The 18927-nt window shown below is 34.6% G+C and overlaps 1 protein-coding gene across 2 annotated transcripts in view; it reads left to right on the forward strand.

Annotated features, from left to right (window-relative positions):
- Nucleotides 1-18927, forward strand: part of LOC122797053 (polyamine-modulated factor 1-binding protein 1-like) — a 2450839-nt gene that overhangs the window by 595661 nt on the left and 1836251 nt on the right. The gene's annotated exons all lie outside the window — the stretch shown is intronic.

Below are 18927 nucleotides of genomic sequence, written 5' to 3' on the forward strand. Positions count from 1 at the left end.
CGATGTTGCACTACACTCCATAACACAGACACCCCCCTGCACAAACATACATCACATGCACACAAACACTACCACCCCAACATTAACACACTCACGTTCTTCCCTACCCTAACCCACATGTAAAACTCCCCAACATACTCAAAAACACACAAACCCTCCCCAAAAGCATAAAAAATCCAACACTTACCTAGGGCGCTATCCATACCGCTGTTTTGACATTTCGAATTTGACATTTCCCAGTTCACGATTTCCGTCCATTCCACTTTATAGGCTTGGGATTCTGAAATTCAATATTTCAGGATTTCAAGCTTATAAAGTGCTTCCGAGCCTTTCTTAATGTTTGCAAAGGAGTTTTCATAGAGACTTTTGATTAATGGTAAATTGTTAGAAAAATTGCATTCCTTTAGTAGTAATAGTAAGTACTCCCAATTAACTGAATCAAATGCACTATTGATGTCCAGACTAACCAAAGTTAATTCTTTTTTAATTATTAGTGCAATCAATTATTGATAGTATTCTCTTGATATTATCATAGGTGTTCCTCTTCATTATAAACCCAGTATGATCATTGTTTATCAACATTGGAAGAAATCATTTTATTCGAGCAGCATAGATTGCCATGAATATTTTATAATCTACATTTAATAATGAAATTAGTCTATATATGAAGAACATTGTGTTGAGTCCCTTATCAGGTTTTAAAATTGGGGATATTAGGGTGTGTTTCCAGCATGGTGGTACCTTTGCAACTCCGTTAACTATTGAAAGTACCTCTAGTAAAATACTCAAAGCATCCTTAGTTCTCATTTTGTATAGTTCAGGTATTATAGCATCATTTTCAGGTGCCTTATTGAGTTTTATTTGAATAATTTCAATTTTGAGTTCAGACTTGGATATAGGCTTGTCACATATTTTTATTTGATCCTCTGAGTATTTTCAGTATATATTTTATAGATGTTTTAAATAGATCTTGTGTATCCATTGTTGGTTTGTGTTGATTAATATCTTATTAAAATGAGACCTGAAAACATGCATAATATCTTTTATATCAGTAACCTTCTTTTTACTACTAGAGGAGTGTAATTCTTTGTTGTGGTTAGATTTAACAAGCATTTTTGTTCTAGTAGCCAGCATATGCATGAATTTAGGATTTATGGAACAATTAGGTATTTTAATCTTTTCTAAATTCGTCATAGTTTTATGTTGTAAATTTTCTAAATGTTTACTGTTTATTTCTTCTATCAAGTTATTTTGACTATCTAATTTTAACTTATCAATTTTCTCCTGTTAATCTATCAATTCTTTCTCCCATTATTTCTTTTTTGTGCATACCAAGCTTGTAATTTTGCCCAGAAGGGATGCTTTTAAACAGTTCCATACAAAAATCTCTGAGGTGTTACCTGTATAATTAATTTCATAAAAGTTTGAATTTTTTTATTAAACAACTCCGTAAAGTCTTTCATATTGATAATATATGCAGGAATCATTTTAATTGGGATGTTATTACTAGAATTCATTGCAACTTCAAATGTTATTGCATTATGATCTGACAGTGGGCAAGAGGCTACTTTAACATTATCTCTGTTCTACTATTGATCTCATTTGAAACATATACTCTAGCTATTCATGATTGTGTCCCATGTCTGTGTGAGTACTGGAAACTCATTTATATCTCTTATACTATATAGGTCAGTGAACTCTTCAATGCCTTGACGGAAGCAGGCTTCTTCCTTTTGCAGCTAGTGTTGGTATCCTTGCCAGATAAAATACAATTAAAGTCATTTACAAAAAGTAATGTTTCCCTTTGATATTCATATTATTTGCCCCAGCTGTTGCTGAACTGTTTGTATTCCCAGTTCAGGTATCTAATAGACATAAATAACAGTGTATAGTTCTCTTTGAATATCTAAAGTTACTGAACCAAACATGCATTTTTCATCAATAAATGTATTCAGGATTTTAAGTAAAGGCAAAGAATTTTTCCATAAAATAGCCACTCCACTTATCTTTTGTTTATAATGAGAGTAAGTCAATACAGAACACTGTTTAGTATTAAGTCTGTCCAAATCTTCTTTTAGTAAATGTTTCCTGTAAAAAATATAACTTGGGAACGAAATATTTTTAAAAATTTGTATAAACTACCCCTTTTACAACCATTATTTAATCCATTGATATTAACTGATACACGTTTTAAGTTGGCCATACTACTAAAATAGGAAAAAATAAATATTACATATAATACCCTTATACATTTGTAACTAATATGGTACTGAAAAACTATTATATCTAATAAACTGCTTATTCATAGTTATAAGATAGTTGAGGCTGTTAACTGTAAACTTTCTATCAAGAATAGTAGACAACAAAAAAGAATTCATTTGTAAACTACTATACATGCACTGTTCTTTCTCATCCTTCCCCCATGGAGTTTAAAACTCCTGGTTTGAATAACAATCCTATTCAAACACTACCACCTACCCACAAATACGTATCTAGCATCACTCTACTACTACTACTACTAAATTTATGAGATATGAAAGGTCTGACTTATTTAACAAAATTAAAAGGAGTTGGTATATACATAATATTCAGATTATAAACACTCATTTGCTTGCTATAAAACTTATAAACTGTAAAGTATAGTAAATCTTGTAGTCATTTGGTTCTATACTGTTTATAAGAGCCTGTATAGTATTATAATAAATTCAGTCATTTCTTTCAGTTCTGAGAAAAAGACATTAACACAGATAAAAGACAATATGCATGACATTGTTTATAATAGTCATGCTGTATTACTAATATGCTATTATATATTATCGATAATGTGACTAGTTACCTATTTAAACTCAGTTCTGACTACAAGACTGTCATGCTCGGATATTATGGCAGACACATATGACAGTTCAAACAACAAGTAAATTCCTCTAAAAAAAATCTTTGCTGTTTGTGAGGACTTGCATATTCAGTTATCTTTCAAAATATGCCTCTTCTATAAATAGGATATATTCACTAGAACATACTATGAGATATAAAATAGTAAAAGAGTAACTGTGATGTCCAAAATAATTATATGTTCTCATAATTGTATCTGTACTGAGGGATAACATATGTTTGGCAACAAACCCACTACAGTCTTTTTAAGAGACACATGGATTCCCAGCTTATCAAAATACTGTGTAATTTTATCTGACTTTGTGGAAAACATGCTATTACTTTCATATTAGTCCCTCCTTCACTGTGCATCAGACTTTCAGTTCACTTTCAGAGCATGAGCTTCTAATATTGGCATGTATGTGAACTCCTTACTTCCTGCTCAAAAAGCACATTTACCCAGAAACCAACACAGATCATCACTGCAACCATTGTTATAAACGTATCTGTTGCCGACAGATGCAGAACAACACAACCAAGCAAGGGGCCAGTGTCAACAGACAAACAAGATCATCCTCCCGTCTTTAAATTAATAGAGCAGAATGTAATTTGAGTAATATAATATCTTAGGATAAAAGCTGAATTGAAGAAATTAATTCTATATTGTGTATGGTGCCACAGTACTATAAAATGTATTATACAACTTAAAAAGAGAAATACAGATTTAACAAGTGTTGCATTTACCTCAAAGTTACTATTTTAACAGAGTACAAATTAATTAACACTTTCTTACTATTTTTCACTTAATTTGTGTGTTAAAATCAAGCATAAAACAACAATTTGATGCCAGACTTCATTTATCCTTTTTTTCTCGAGATTTTTTTTCAAACACCTTTATTGAATTACTTGTGACGTAAGCAAATTTACATTTATATAAAAGTAATAAAACTATGTTAACATAGCAAACATTATACTTCATATATGTTGCTATACATCATATAACCTAAGCAATATTATGTAAATTATTAAATTCCTGCCTTTTTGTTTTAAACAAGACACATCTTTAGTAAACTGTCCCTTACTACATAGGCAATTATTCGATTCCGAATATCAGAAACTACGTGGCCATTACTGCAGCTCACGGTACAAAAAGCCCTTGAGCTTAAGTCCTACCCACAGTGCCTCTCACCTGGTTACCTCAGATCTTGTTTGCTGTTTCCAGAGACACACACATTTGCAAGAGCTCTCTAGCTAAGTCAATTATTTGACTAAAAACCACCACTGAAGATGTAAATCAGACCAGGAACAGGATTCTTGCACCAAACGATACTCTTTTATTGTAAAACCACAATGAATTGTTCATAAGATGTTGAGCGCTTTCATCAATATACATATGACTTCCTCAGAACATAATATAGGAAGAAACAGTTCCCTTATAAATACAAAAAACCACCCTTTTTCTCTGATTATTCAATTAAAAACTAACAGTGGATGACAATTAGTAATTAAATGCCTTCTATCTCAATGCAGCATCCTACACTGACAAAAATTCCTGTTACATCCCTCATGCTTATATTCAATATTAAATACTAAATACAATAATGAACAACAATAATTAAAAATGAGTAGTAACTTACTAAATTCAACTACTGAAAAAACTACAATAAAAATATGTATTTACTAATAATAAAAAAAACAAACTATGTCCTATTGTTTTGTATAAAATGACTGCTTGTTACATTATATAGAAACATATACTGTGTGTGTATATATGTCTCCTGAACCCCATCGAAGTGAATAATATTGAATAAAATAAATACAATACACTTGTTACAAATGAATATACTGAGAATATACAACTATGCATAAACTGCCTGTCTAGTAATGAGCTTATCCAGGAATAACAAAATCAAAAAAATAATAATAAAAAATGAGTGCACTGGTGATATCAAATTATGTTCTAACTAATGGTTTAGTAGGGATCATTTCATTAAGTCCTGGTGATATGCCTGCATTTAGTCTTATCTGCCACTTAATCTCCTTTTCACTCACTATAGCCCTAATAATTCTGTCCCCCATCAGTCAAGAATAAATAAGTTCTTTAACTGATGTTATGTACTTGCCATAACATTTCATCTATGTTGTCCATTTTCATTTAGTCTTGACTTCCCTTCCTCCTTCCCCATGGCCTGGCATTTTTTTTGCTGGATCGGGCAATAGGAATACCTTGTTACTTATTATTTGTGAAGGTTGAAGATATAGCCTTTATGATGGCATTATGTGTATGTCATTCTGTTTTTCTGCAAATTCCATCTGAGGTAACTAGGAGAGTGGCATTGTGGGTAGGACGTAAGCTCAAGAGTTTTTGGTCACTGAAAGCTGTAGTAATGGCCGAGTAGGTTCCGATATTTGGAACCGAACCCATCAGTCAAGGATAAATGAAGATGAACAACACAGATGGAATGTTATGGTAAGTACATAACTTCTTTTTTTATCCAGTATTTCTTACACACACACACACGCAAACTTTGTATAAATTGTCCCCGGAGAGAAAAAGACGGGAAAGAAACATTCTATTAGAATCTGCTCTGGACAGGGAAATACCACTGCCAGTAAACAACTTTCATTCATGATACACTGAGAAAGAAGGCTGCTTAAGTGGTTAAAACCAACCTGTTCCCTGCTATTTAAGAACCTGTGCTGTAACACGTCTTATTTTATTTTTTGTTATAACTCTTTGGTACTCTCTCGCTTTTTTTTTTTTTTTTAATACCTATCCTAGCAGGGGAGGGAAGAACAAAAGAATAACTGACAGGTTTCAAAGTGCAACCCCAGTGTTAAAACACATACATTTTCTTCACTACTGTATTTCTCCTCTCCTAACCCCTCCCCAACGAATAAACCAGCATCAAACATCACAGATAAGACTACATGAGAAAAAAAATAAATAAATAAATTCAAAATAGGGAGAAAAGAAAACAGCTTCTTACTTACTACGTACACCCACCATTTTATCACTATATTAGTAAAATAAACACTCATAGACAGCATAATAGTCTGATATCTCTTGGAGAAAGCACATCCAAATCTCATATGTACAATACCTCACATATTCCAATCAACCATGACATGTGAATTAAGATTTAAAAGTTCAAAATACCATAAACATTCAGTCCATTCACAACATATTTATTGTACTGTGAGCAACTTTCTACTATGTTATCATGAACAATCACTTTAGGACTTATGTGGCACATATATGATGAAAGAAAACCGGGATATATATGTAAATAAAATGTGTTCTTAGTTAAATAATTTCTTAATATTTATTAAGTCAAGGGATATATTTAAAATGGAAAATAAAGTATAGAATATTAGCTTAGCGATACATATGGGTAAAGAAAAAGTGACATTTATTTACCTTATAGAGAAGTGAATCCTTGTTTCCTTTCTTTCACCTGTATATCCAGTAACTGAATTGGTAAACTTTGTCTTGGAAAAATAATTTTGCTATTAAATCAGTTAACATCAGTGTTATACTAAAGCTAAGAGTCATTTGTCCTTTAGTTTCTTTTTCTTCTCATTGGATTTCCAGTTATTTACTTCTGCTTGTCTCATAAAAGTACTCGTGTTCTAGTCCATATCTTCAATTTGGTCTAGATTTTTTTTGTTTGATTTTGAAAATGACATTGCAGAGTCTGGGTCTTCAGAGTGATTAATTTCATTCGGAAGGAATATTTTGAGCCTGGCAGAAAAGAGCAAATGTACCTTAAACTGTCTTAACTTCTTTTATAAGAGGCAAAAACTTTTCCTTTTGGTCATCACATCAGGAAAATAACTTTCTTGGGTGGCGTAAGCCATGGAACCTTGCTGGCTAGGCTTACATAGGCCCTTGGGCTGATAGCCTAGTACCAACTTATGACCTATTGGAATAGTTGTCATCCAGTTTAATAGGAGGTTTGGACCAGGATGTTTTGAATATTAGCTTCTTGCCTTGAGATGAGCAGAACTTAGCAATAACTGATCTCGGTGAAGAGTTAGTTTTTGATGAAGTAGAAACTAGAGACCTGTGTGTTCTTTCTGTACCATATGACATAGCTTCAGACAAATTCAGAGTCTTAGTAAGCCAGGCAGTAAGAAAGTTGACTGTAGTTTTTCCTTCTATTTTCTTCAGGCAGTCCAAAAATACGAATGTTATTTCTCCTGGATCTGTTCTCCAAGTCATGAGTTGTGTTTAGTAGTACGGTATTCTGTTGCAGTAGAAATTCAATGTTGTTTTCATCTTTGGATACTCTACCTTCTATATCATTAAGGGCATCTTCCATTCCAGATATTCTAGTTTTCTGTTGTTTTAAAGGCTCGTGTATCTCTTTCATATGTTTATTACATTTTTCTTTAAAGCTATCAAGTTTATTATCCATTCTGTCTGTTAACTAGTACTACTGGTAAAGACATTTCAAATGAATAATTTCACAGGAAAAAGTACAAATATTTAGAATTTTTTAGATCATATACTTCTATGTAGTATCAGGTAACTGATTTTGTTAAAAAAAATTGGTTTAGGATATTACAAAAATAAAATTTCCTGTCAGAAATAGAATAGCAGAGCAAGAAAACTGTGCTGCTAGCCTGTCAGCATCCTGGCCGCGCCCCCTTCTTCCCAATCCTTTCTAACTTCTCTGACTGATTCTTAGTTATCATGCAACACTTTATATGCAGTACTAAGTATCACTTTTTTTAACAGCAGCTTCTTTTCTGGATTCTACCAAAAACTCTACCAGTGCTGGCCTTTCACTTAGAATCCCCTATTCCTTTCTGTTTGCTTATCCTGTAGCCTGCACTCCAAACAAATTATTGCCCTCTGCCAATTCTATTACCTTTCTCTCTGTAATTATTTGCTTCCAGTGCCTTGGTTCTTTTGCCAGTTTTCTCCAGTAAATTCCAGCCATCTCTTACCTATTGTCTGTATCCCTAATTGCAGTCATTCCTATTGGCAGAATCTCTTCTCCATTCCCATGTTGGCTTAGTTCTTAGAATAGTTTCTGCTATTTTATGAATATAATATTATGTATGGTTATTAGTCTCCTTAAGGATCTGCATCTAAAAATCCCAGTCTGTCCTTGTTTCTTGAGCTTCATCATTGTCCTTTTCCACTTTGAATTATAGCTTGCTGCCTGTGTATGTGTAGGAACCTTAACTGTAAAATACCCCTTCAAATTAGGTAACCCCAAACAGCCTTGTTGTATTGGAATTATCGGTTTATACTGCATGACTCTTGCTATTTTCCTCTCCCAGATAAAATCCTTCATTTCTTTATTAATTGCTATCCACAAATTGTCTTTTGGTTGATAAAAATATGCCTGACCTGTGTATAAAACTAAAGGGACAAAAAACATTTTGACTGCTTGTATCTTCCTATCCAAACCCATAAAACACAGCTTCGATTTCTCAGTTTTTTGTATTGTCTTTTGTTTAGTCTCTTTCCACATATCCTTAGCTGCCATAACAGAACCCTTTTTAATCCATTCTCCTAAGTGCTTCATTTTTATCATTTCCCAAAAAATATGGGTGTTGCTGAACCGGTTTTTGTGTGTGTACATAGTTTACAGCTATTGCCTTTGATTTATCTTCACTAATTTTGTATCCAGAAAAAACTTGAAACTCTTTCAAAATGTTCCATAACACTGAAATGTCCTTTCTGGTTTTATCAGGTATAAAATAATATCATCTGCAGATAGACAGCTTTTCTTGACTACCATGCCAATTATTTCCTTGAATTTCTGAGTCCCTTATTTTCTTTGCCATTGGTTCCAAGTATAACGTAAATAATGAAGGGAAAGAGGACACCCATGCCTGGTTTCTCTGCTCAAACAGAACTTAGAGAGGAACCCACCCACATAAATTTTCACCTCCAGTCCCTCATGTATCCTCCTAATCAACATTATAATTTTAACAGGGAATGCAAATGCTTCCATTGCCCAACTTCTAAAATCCCATCTTAATTTGTAAAATGCTTTCTCTGCATCAAGACACAACATCAGTGATATTTTGTTATTTTCTGCTTCCCTCTCAATCGTTATTGCCCTATTAACGTTGTCAAATGTTACCTCTCCTCTGCTCAGGCTGGGAGTTATAGCAAAAATCCCAACTGATAAATTCCACGGTTAGACATTTTCTAAGGATAGAATGGTAAAGTCTCAGATATCTGAACTGAAACATAGACTCAGAGGGTCACAGCAGTAAAGAAGTGATGGAAATGTCATTTACCAATAAATTCAAAGAGTAGTTATAGACTAGTTTTTAATGTGATTCCGAAAGCTGTGCTGTTATCCTGGAGGAATTTGGTGGCATGAAAGTTGGTATAAAGGTGACTTGTCCTGAGCTACAGAATAATTTGTTAGTAGTAAATCAAAAGGTTCAGTGTCTCATATACTTAGTTCTAAGTATGAGAAAATGAGGTATATTACTAGGTTTTGTGCTGCTAATGTTAGTACTGCTACAGCTGTGAAAACTACAAATACTGAGCAGTCTTTTACTGTAATGTTACCTATGGTGTGAGTTAAGACCTCAATCAGGATGGTCAGAATTGCATTTTGTCGAGACTTCTGAGATGGCTGCACATTGAACAGTGGCTTAATTTCAGCTCTCCCAGTCTGGAAAAGGAAACTGAAAATTAAGAGCCAATAACAGTGTCAGCTGAGTTAAATTTAGTTAATGGCTAGTAAATATACTCCCTGAAGGCCAGCAAAGAAGACCTTTAGAAACCCTGAAAGAAAATGAACCAGAAAAGGTGAATAGAAGACACTGACTGGGAAAAATCCTGCAGCTGTTTAGCAAAAAGCTGTTCAAGCTTCAACTTTGGTACAAGAGATGGCTTCCAATAATTTAAAGGAAACAGTAAATTAAAATAAATGAAACATTGAATCAGTATATGAACTCTGATAACAAAAGGTGAGAAAAAATAGAAGAAGCTTTAACTAGTTTTCAGATGAACTGATAAAACTGCAAAATCAGATTTTGAAATGACAGACTGAGAATGAGACTACTAAAAGAAGTGCTGTTTCAAAAAAAATGGGTAGCATTAGAAGACAGAATAAGCAGAAAAAAACTTAGATTTTCTGCTGTACCAGAACAACTGGAAGGAATAGAGTGTATTAATTGTATGAAAGCACTGATAAGCAACTAGACTGTAGCAGGATTTGTTAATTGAAAGGGCACATTGAGTGTATGCTCCAAACCTGGCCATGAGAAAGCAGCCAAAATCTGTATTAGTAAAGATGCAGCCATACCAGTAGAAAGTGTTGATCCTGACAAAACTGTGTCACAAAGGTAAGTATTAAAAGTGTAGAAAGCAGGGTACTTGTGGTAAATGATAAGTGATAATATTCAAAGAACACCAGGCAGCAGCGATTCAGATTTATCTCAGTCGTTAGGAAATACTGAAAGTCAGGTGTGAGATTTAAGCTGCTTTATCCAGCTGTTTTCAAAATATTTATCCTGGAGGTTCAAATGCATTTTTGATGCAGAACAGGCTAAGGAGGAAATAGTTTATTCAACAAAAAATGAGCTAGCAAACAGAAGGTGATTCTGCTTCTTATTCTTCTAACATTAAACTCATATAAATACTTTGATAGTGAAACCTTTTTCTAATCTTCTAAAGGAAGATGCTTGGATACAGAAAAAAAGCACATGAGTGGACTAGAAGAATAGTAGTACCTTGGACTCGAACTGGAGTCTAGTGTTGGGAGATAAATATGATCAAGAAGAAGATCAGCAACACTGAATTTAGTGAATCAGTGGAAGAATATAAACCACCTGTTACATTTGTGAAATATGAATTTGCAAGAACAACTGAACTTGTATTGACTTTGGGGGACTTAAAAACATATACCCTGTTTTTTCATTAATGTAGAGAAGGACACTGAAAGAGGAAAAGTTACTGTAGATAAAACATTTTTTGCTGTTATTTGTATAAAACATATAAACTGCATGTTATACATACATACAGATATATATATATTTATATATATATATATATATATATATATATATATATATATATATTAAAGCAATTTTTGTGTAGTGTGTAGTCAGGGATGTTTTAAATATGGGGGAGTCTCTTCAGTGACTTTATTTGCAAGAAGTATAGGCTTTGCAGTATAATGAGAAGAAAGGCAGGACAAAAACAAGTTTAATGTTTACATGCTGTAATCTTGGGCTGCTGTGGTCGGTTTGGGGTGTAAAACTGCACTAATTATATTTTACATAGAATTAAGATATTTTCTCATATTTTTACAAGGGTGAATAAGCAAGTAGGTTTGAAAAATAAGACATAATGATGAAAGCCATGAAAAAGGCCAAGCTACTCACATCTGTGAATATGTATATTTTTTTCTCTCAGTTAAATGCTGAGTGGAAATCAAGAAATATGCTTCAATGACAGATAGATATATATTCTATTATGAGTGAAATTTACAAAGATTCATTGATGGCTTCTTTTATATGGAGACAAGCTGTCTGCAGGTGCAAGCAAATCTCAATATTTCTGAGCATTATTTGCTGAGGGAAGTGCAAAATTTAAAGATAGAATGACAAATATTTCTGTGAAAAACAGTTTGAAATTGTGGAAAGAGAATAAAAGATGGTCTTGGTACCTTAATGCATTTAATAGAACAGTGTACAGTTTAGTTTTATTTAAATATAGACAATGCACTTTTTCTTTGGGCTAAAAATTAATGTTTTCTGAAATCATGCAAGCTGTATTTCATACCTGGGAGGGGAAAATTGATAAAACAGACAACAATCAGTACAAGTGGGAACCCAGGGTATAGCATACACTTTAGCATGGTTGACCTTAATATTAGATTAGGTAATGCCTGTGGGTGGAATTGCCGATTTGAGGCAATTGTTACATACTAGAAGGTTAACCTTCATTTTTTGAAGACATACGTAGTTTTGTGTGCTTGTATTAAGTTAATAGGGGATTGGGTGTTTTGAAAAAGCATTTTTTGTTTGAGTTTTCTTTAAAACAAAAACTCTTAAAAATGTGACACACATTCAAACAGAGATGAAAAGAAATGACTGTGTAAAAGATCAGCCTGCCAGACATTAGTTGTGTGTATCATAATAACATGAACGTTGGAAATACACATTCAAAAACAAATGCTGACTTGTATAATACTTGGGAACAGCAGCTTTTTATCATAACAGCTATGCTGTACATATTATCTTGGAATGTAAATGATCTTACAAGTATAGACAAGAAGGAAAGATTATTAAATAGTAATAGGGAAAACACCAGACACAGGATTCCCAAGCACTCCAAAAGCCACAGCAGTCCACTCAATGAATTTTAAAATGAACAGTCTTTTATTCACATCAAGAACGCCATAAGATTTAGTGCTTTCTTCTACTGCACCATAGACTTCATCAGAATGTGATGAAGTCTATGGTGCAGTAGACAAACTTAAGGATCTGAAGAAGCGTGTCTTGGTACACGTAAAAGCGCTTGTCTTTTTACATTAAATATTTTCATCCATTTTTTGTGGTGGTCCGCTTCCAGTTTGTTCCTAAATCTTATGGAGTTCTTGATGTGAATAAAAGACTGTTCATTTTAAAATTCACTGAGTTGGACTGCTGTGGCTTTTGGAGTGCTTGGGAATCCTCTGCCTGGTGTTTCCCTATTACTATTTACTATTCATTTTTTGCTGGTTGTAAGGGACAACGTTGACAGTTTTGGTTAAGAAGGAAGGATTATTGAATTATATTAAGATATGCAGAGTGCAAATAGTAATGCTGCAGGAGACACATTTTGAAAGAAATTGGATTTGACAAAAAAAGGATTTCAGGATGAATATTCAGCAGAATATCAGAGATAAAGGAAAAGGGAGTAATTATAATAATTTATAGAGGAGCTAATAGTGATAGAATATGGGTAAAAAGATAATGGTAGATTTTTGGTAGTTAAGAGCTATTAGCAAGAAGAAGGATTATGCTGGAATGTATTTATATTTCACCAAAAACTGCTATTATGGAGCTTACGGAAATTCTAGGAGAAGTTATCAGTTTTCAGCAGGGAATATTACTTATAGGTGGGTCTGGAACTTGGTTTGCAAAAGTGCGGCTGTATTGGGGGACCTAAAATGAAAACTATGAAAAAAGAGGGTAGATTTCTGAAGACATTTATGAATGTTTGGTACGAAAGACGTAAATTCAGTAGTAGGAACTCAGGTGGAATTAACATATTCCCTAAGGTAGAAATAACCAGGCTAGAGTAGAAACACATTATATTTCACAGGACATATGCATTTGATTGAAAGTTTTGACACATGCATTAACTATTTCAGATTGTGTGCTGATAAAAATGCAGGGTAATGAAGTAAAAACATTTTAAAATGTGATGAGTTTAAGGAATGAGTAGTGGGAATTATTTCAGATTTATTAGGGAAGATAGAAATATCTTCAGAAGTTATAGCTAGTGTGTGGGATAAAATGAAAATGGTCCTTAAAAATGGGGTAGAAATAAAAGAAATAGATGGAGTTAAGAAGTAATAGGAATGACTTAGAGGGGCTGACAAAAGTTAAAAGCATTGCAGACTAAAGGGAATCTTGTAGAACAACAATAGGCACACAGGCAGAGTGCTAAAGAGAAATTAAGGGAGTGTTTGTATGATGTGCATGAGTTTAAAAAGATTGCCGTCAAGCAACTGTGTTTGATAATGACTCCACAGCACACAAACTTTTAACACAATGTCTTAGGCAACAGTAGAAAGGTTTGTCCCCAGACTTAGGGAGCCTATAACAAGAAAAATAACCAGAAATTCTGGAAAGGTATTAGAGATATTTCAGAAATTTATAAAAATGTGTAAAAGAGAATCACTGAAATGTGGCACCAAAGAAGGAGCACAAATGGAAGTGTTTATGGAATACTTAATTGTGCCAAGGTTAGAGGTGAATGAGGCTCAACAACTAACAGTTAAGATTGGAGGAGATGAGCTAAAAATGGTGATATATAATCAGTCTTCAGGGATCAGATGGTATGCATCTTTGGAAGTTAAGAGAGAAGAAAGTGATAATTATCTGGAAGATTTTATTTATCAGTGTTTTAAAAGGAGTGGAAGCAACAAGATTTTGGAAGAAAGCTGTGGTGACTGCATTACCTAAAGGCTAAAGACCCGTTAGACCCAGCTTCACAGAGACCCATTTAAATTTTAAACTATGATTATAAACTGTTTGTCTGCACTACCTAATAGAACCCCAAAGATGCTGCCAAAATTGATAAATATGAAAGAATTTGTTTTTGTGGAGGGGAAGAAAGATTTGACAACATTAATCGAACAATGATCATCCAGAGGGAAGCAGAATGTAAGAAAATGTTGCTATTGTTAGTGGGGTTTTATGCAGAGAAAGCATTTGACAGAGTAAGCTGTGATTTTATGAGTAGGGTAATGGAATCGATTGCATTCGCTGATACAATAATAAGGTTAATCCTCCCTGATTTTGTACCTGATAAATCCAGAGAAGGACATCTTAGTGTTGTGGAACATTTTGAGTCCTTTCAGGATATAAAATTAATGAATATAAAACAAAGGCTCTATCCATAAATTATGAGGTCACACATAAATTGGTTCAGCAATACCCATATTTATGGGGACATGAAGTTATGATGTATTTAAGAGTATTGATTGAAAAGACTTTATGGAAACTAAGGATATTTGGGAAGAGACAACTTAGGATAATAGAAAACTGAGAAGCTTGAAGTTTTGTGTATGGATTTAGATATTAAGCTACAAGCAGTGAAAATGTTTGTAGTCCTTTTATTTTGATATACGGTTTAGGCATATTTTTCTCAACCAGAAGAGAAGTTGTGGACAATAATAATTGAAATTCTAACTGGGAGGGAAAGAGGGTTAAGTTGATATTCCAAAAGAAGAATGTGGTTTAGGATTACCTGATTAGAAGAGATATTTTATAGCTATGCCATTCAGTTAAGGCTCATTTAATTTAAAACAAGCCAAATGTTATAATTTAAATGGAAAGGTTTGATAATGAAGCAGAGGGAGGTTCACAAAATAGAGAGTGGGATTTTGGATGCAGATCATTAAAGTGAATAATACCCATACATAACATGATATTCATAAAGTAGCATAAAACATTCTAAGAACGAAACCAACATGAAAATCTGAAAAAGAAATGTTGATAATAGGGATGGCTGCAAGTAGGGTTACAGAAACTAGGCAAGAGGGGCTAGAATTTACTGGAGAAAGTTGGCAAATGAACCAAGGTATTGAGAGCAAATAATTGGTGAGAGAAAGGAAAGTACTGAGATGAATCCAAGATGACGTTTGGACTGCAGGCTAAAGACTGCCTTCTCTACCAGGTTTTGATATTAATATATAGGAAGAGAGAAAGGTATATGGAATCTAAAGTGAAAGAACTGCTCTGGTAGAGGTTTTAGCTATATGTAGAAGATAATCTGCTGTTAAAAAGGGGATAGTTAGTAGGGCATATAAAATATTGCATGTTAACTATAAGAATCGGTCAGAGTAGGTTAGAAAAGGTTGGGAAGAGAGACTGGAAAAGCAATTTACAAGAGAACATTGAGAGGAAATATGTATGGTTCCCAAGTATACAATAAAGTCCAGAAAGTTTGGGATCTTTGCTTGCAAGTGTCAGTATGTTTATATCTCAAGCAGAAGATTTTTTCCTCAGGTAGATAGCAAATATTGGACTTGTATGGGGAAGAATGAGGGAATTGGTAACATATGTCTAGGGAGAGTAATGAGTTGGCAGATTTTACAAATTCCCAACAAAAATATTGGGTGATCAAACAGCTGTAACTAATGAAATTAATATTTTGGGCTGCGATGGAGGATCTGAATTGCTTAGACATAGTAAGGCCTTATTAAGTTTAATTATGTGGCCTGCCAAAAAAAGAAATTACTAGGAAATTGAAATCAAAGTCTAAACAAATGTATTTGAAAGTAGTGAATATTATAGAACAGATAAAGGAACTGGAAGAGAGATCTTTAGAAAAGGGAAGAAGCAAATCACATAGAAGTAAATGGAAATTGTGGGAACAATACATTTAGCATAATATTCTGGAGGAGGAAGCGTGAGGTTTAAGGGAAAGCAGGAATTCAGCAGTTTATATAACGGGTTGATGACAGTTACAGGGAAAGAAAAGATGTGTAATGTATGTAAATGGAAAAATGTTAATATGGTTTCTTTTCTTTTCTGTTAGTATATGCTTTGTCTAATGTTGTCAGTGATAATTTAATGTTGTTGTTCGTCCTTCGGCTTTTCCCGGTTAGGGGTCGCCACAGCGGAACTCCGGTCCGCTAATGATTGGCAGTAGATTTTCACGAACGCCGAGGTGCCAGCTCGACGTCCAACCTTCAACGAAGGCACGCCCATTTACACATGTCTTTCGAACACCACCCAACTCCCTGGAGGACATGCAGACTCCACACAGAAGGCAATCCCCACACTCCAGCCGAGAATCGAACGGGAGAACCTCTTCTGTGAGGCAACAATGCTACCGCTGCACCACCACGGCAGTCTGTTAGTGATAATTTGATAAAGGTGTTAACTCAGTCTAATATATTGTTATGATTGCTGAAACATGGATTTTAGTAACATGTGTTCCCTTATTAAAAAATTAATGCTCAAGTAAAAACTCTTACAAACTAACAGGACCCCCCTCCCCATCTTTCCACACAAGGCATTAGCTACTTGCCACACTAACATCCTCCTCCATCTTCTAAAGAAACACTTTCTCATTGCCTTCAGACTTTTCAAACCAACAAGTAATTAATGGCTTGCCAAAGAGCAAGACAATGGTTGAACACACTGTAAGAAAAATCCTTCACCAGGATACAGAGTTTCATACATAGCATCTCGGCCAGAACAGTCACTAGATGCTATAAATCCACAGTCACTCTCTTAAACTATTAGACTAACAGGGGAATCTTTTCACTCTGTGTTGACAGCTGTCTCTGGCTTTGTCTCTTGGAATGATGTTGTTAGCCTTAATATGCTTGTCCTGGTGTGATCCTTTGTCTCCTCCCGTCACTGTGACTTTATTACTTGTGAATCAACCTAACATTAAGAACTGTCAAGGAAGATCCTCATTGTTACGTATAATGGCCATATTTTTACAACATCAGTTGGTCAAGAAGGGAACACACTTAAATGGGTGAAGAATATCCTCCTCCATGCTGCTGGGAATTTCCTCCAGTTGACCTGTTTTGTTAGATTCACCTGAAAGTCAGATACATATACAGTTGTGTGTCATTCATGCTATTCCTGATGTGGAGGAGGAGCTAACTATTGCTTAGGGAGTGAACTGGAGGACATGGAGGATGAGTGAGCTTGCGTAGTTGAAATTTAAGATGTCATCATGGAGCTGCGTCTACACCTGACTGCAAGAAGTTCCAGAAAATTTGGCAAATGCTGATTGTTTTTTAAGGATACACTCATCCCTATAGCGTTTTGAGGACAGATTCCCTTTAGGGGTCTGCTGATATAATAAGAATATTCATATTCATATTCATATTCATATCTGTTATTAGCATTGATGGAATGGCATCTTTGTAGGCAGTTTATGATAATGCTCTGTCTGTATTTCATAGTCAAGATGTATTTATTTTAAAGGCTTCTTCTTGTGTCTTGGCTGTTTTTCTCAATGCTCTCTTATTCTTTTGTTTTACAGCTAAAAAAGGATTAGTTTGTTGTTTGCTCATCATATTGCCTTAACCTCACATAATTGTGATTTCAGGCTTCAGCTGGCGTGATTTGCTGAAAAGTATGAAGTGACCGGAATGAAAATCATCATCTAAATGTCAGAGGTCATGGTTGTGTCCCAGAAAATGGTGGATTGCTCTTGACTGTTTTTTTTGCAGATGAGGAGGGAGTAGATATAGAGGAGTTGGACGGTGCAGTGGTGCAGCGGTTGCATTGTCGCATCACAGCAAGAGGTTCCCCAGTTCGATTCTCTGCTGGGGTGCCTTCTGTGCAGTCTGCATGTCCTCCCTGTATCCATGTGGGTTTCCTTCTGGTGCTCCTGTTTCCTCCCACATTACAAAGACATGCGTCTACACCGTTTCTCTCCAGGCCTCTACTGAAAATTGTCTTTGTTCCAAGTTGGTCTTTCCCTGTAAACAAATGTTAAATAAATAAAAATTATGTATCTCGAAGGCTTATTCATAAGTTTTGGTAGACAGCATTGGGAGAGTGACCAGACAATGGACACAGCAGCAGAACTGTAGGCTTTCTACCACTCTGAAATGGTGAAGCAATGACTGAGTCATAGGATAAAGCTCTCAATTTACCACGGTGTCTGTGTTCCAATCTTCACCTGTAGTCTTGAGCTTTATCTAGGGACTGAAAAAATTAAGACCAAAGAATCATATTGCAGAAATATCAATCCTTCTCAGGTTTGGCAGGGCTTACTCTGTGTGATGGAGCATGGAGTTTTCAGTTCAGGAAGATGCCAGTTTGCAGTCATTACTACTACATGTTGAGAAGAGTCAATTGAGGTGGTTTGGACACCTATGAGGATGCCTCCTGGGTACCTCCTATGGGAGGTTTACCAGGCACGTCATACTCTGAGAGACTCCAGAGTCGAATCAGAACAAATTGAGGAGATTATATCTCTCACCTTGTCTGGGGATGTTTGGTGATCACACAAAATGAGTTGCTAGAGAAGTCTGTCGTACTCTGCTTTGATTGTTACCATCATAGCCTTCTACAATACATGTGGTTTAGAAACTGAGAGAATAAATAAATGAATGAAGGAGCGAAGTACCAAAATGGTTAATTTCTTATAAATGTGTGCCTGAGAAGCAAGGACTTTCTTAAATCCAGGAAGCTCCACACTACATATTAATACATAGTAAGTTTGGAAGATTGTTTTGTCTGATAAAAAGAGAAAGAAAACTATTAATTCTGAAAAACTATGTGATTCATTTGTTACACTGATTATTGCACCTGCTTTAAGCAACAATAAAGTAGGAATAGCTGTGACACTGACTGCTGAAAGTATGTGTAGTCCCT

Source organism: Protopterus annectens, chromosome 3.part0 (assembly GCF_019279795.1).
Source record: "Protopterus annectens isolate FY-2018-M chromosome 3.part0, PAN1.0, whole genome shotgun sequence".
Classification (NCBI taxonomy): Eukaryota; Metazoa; Chordata; order Ceratodontiformes; family Protopteridae; genus Protopterus; species Protopterus annectens.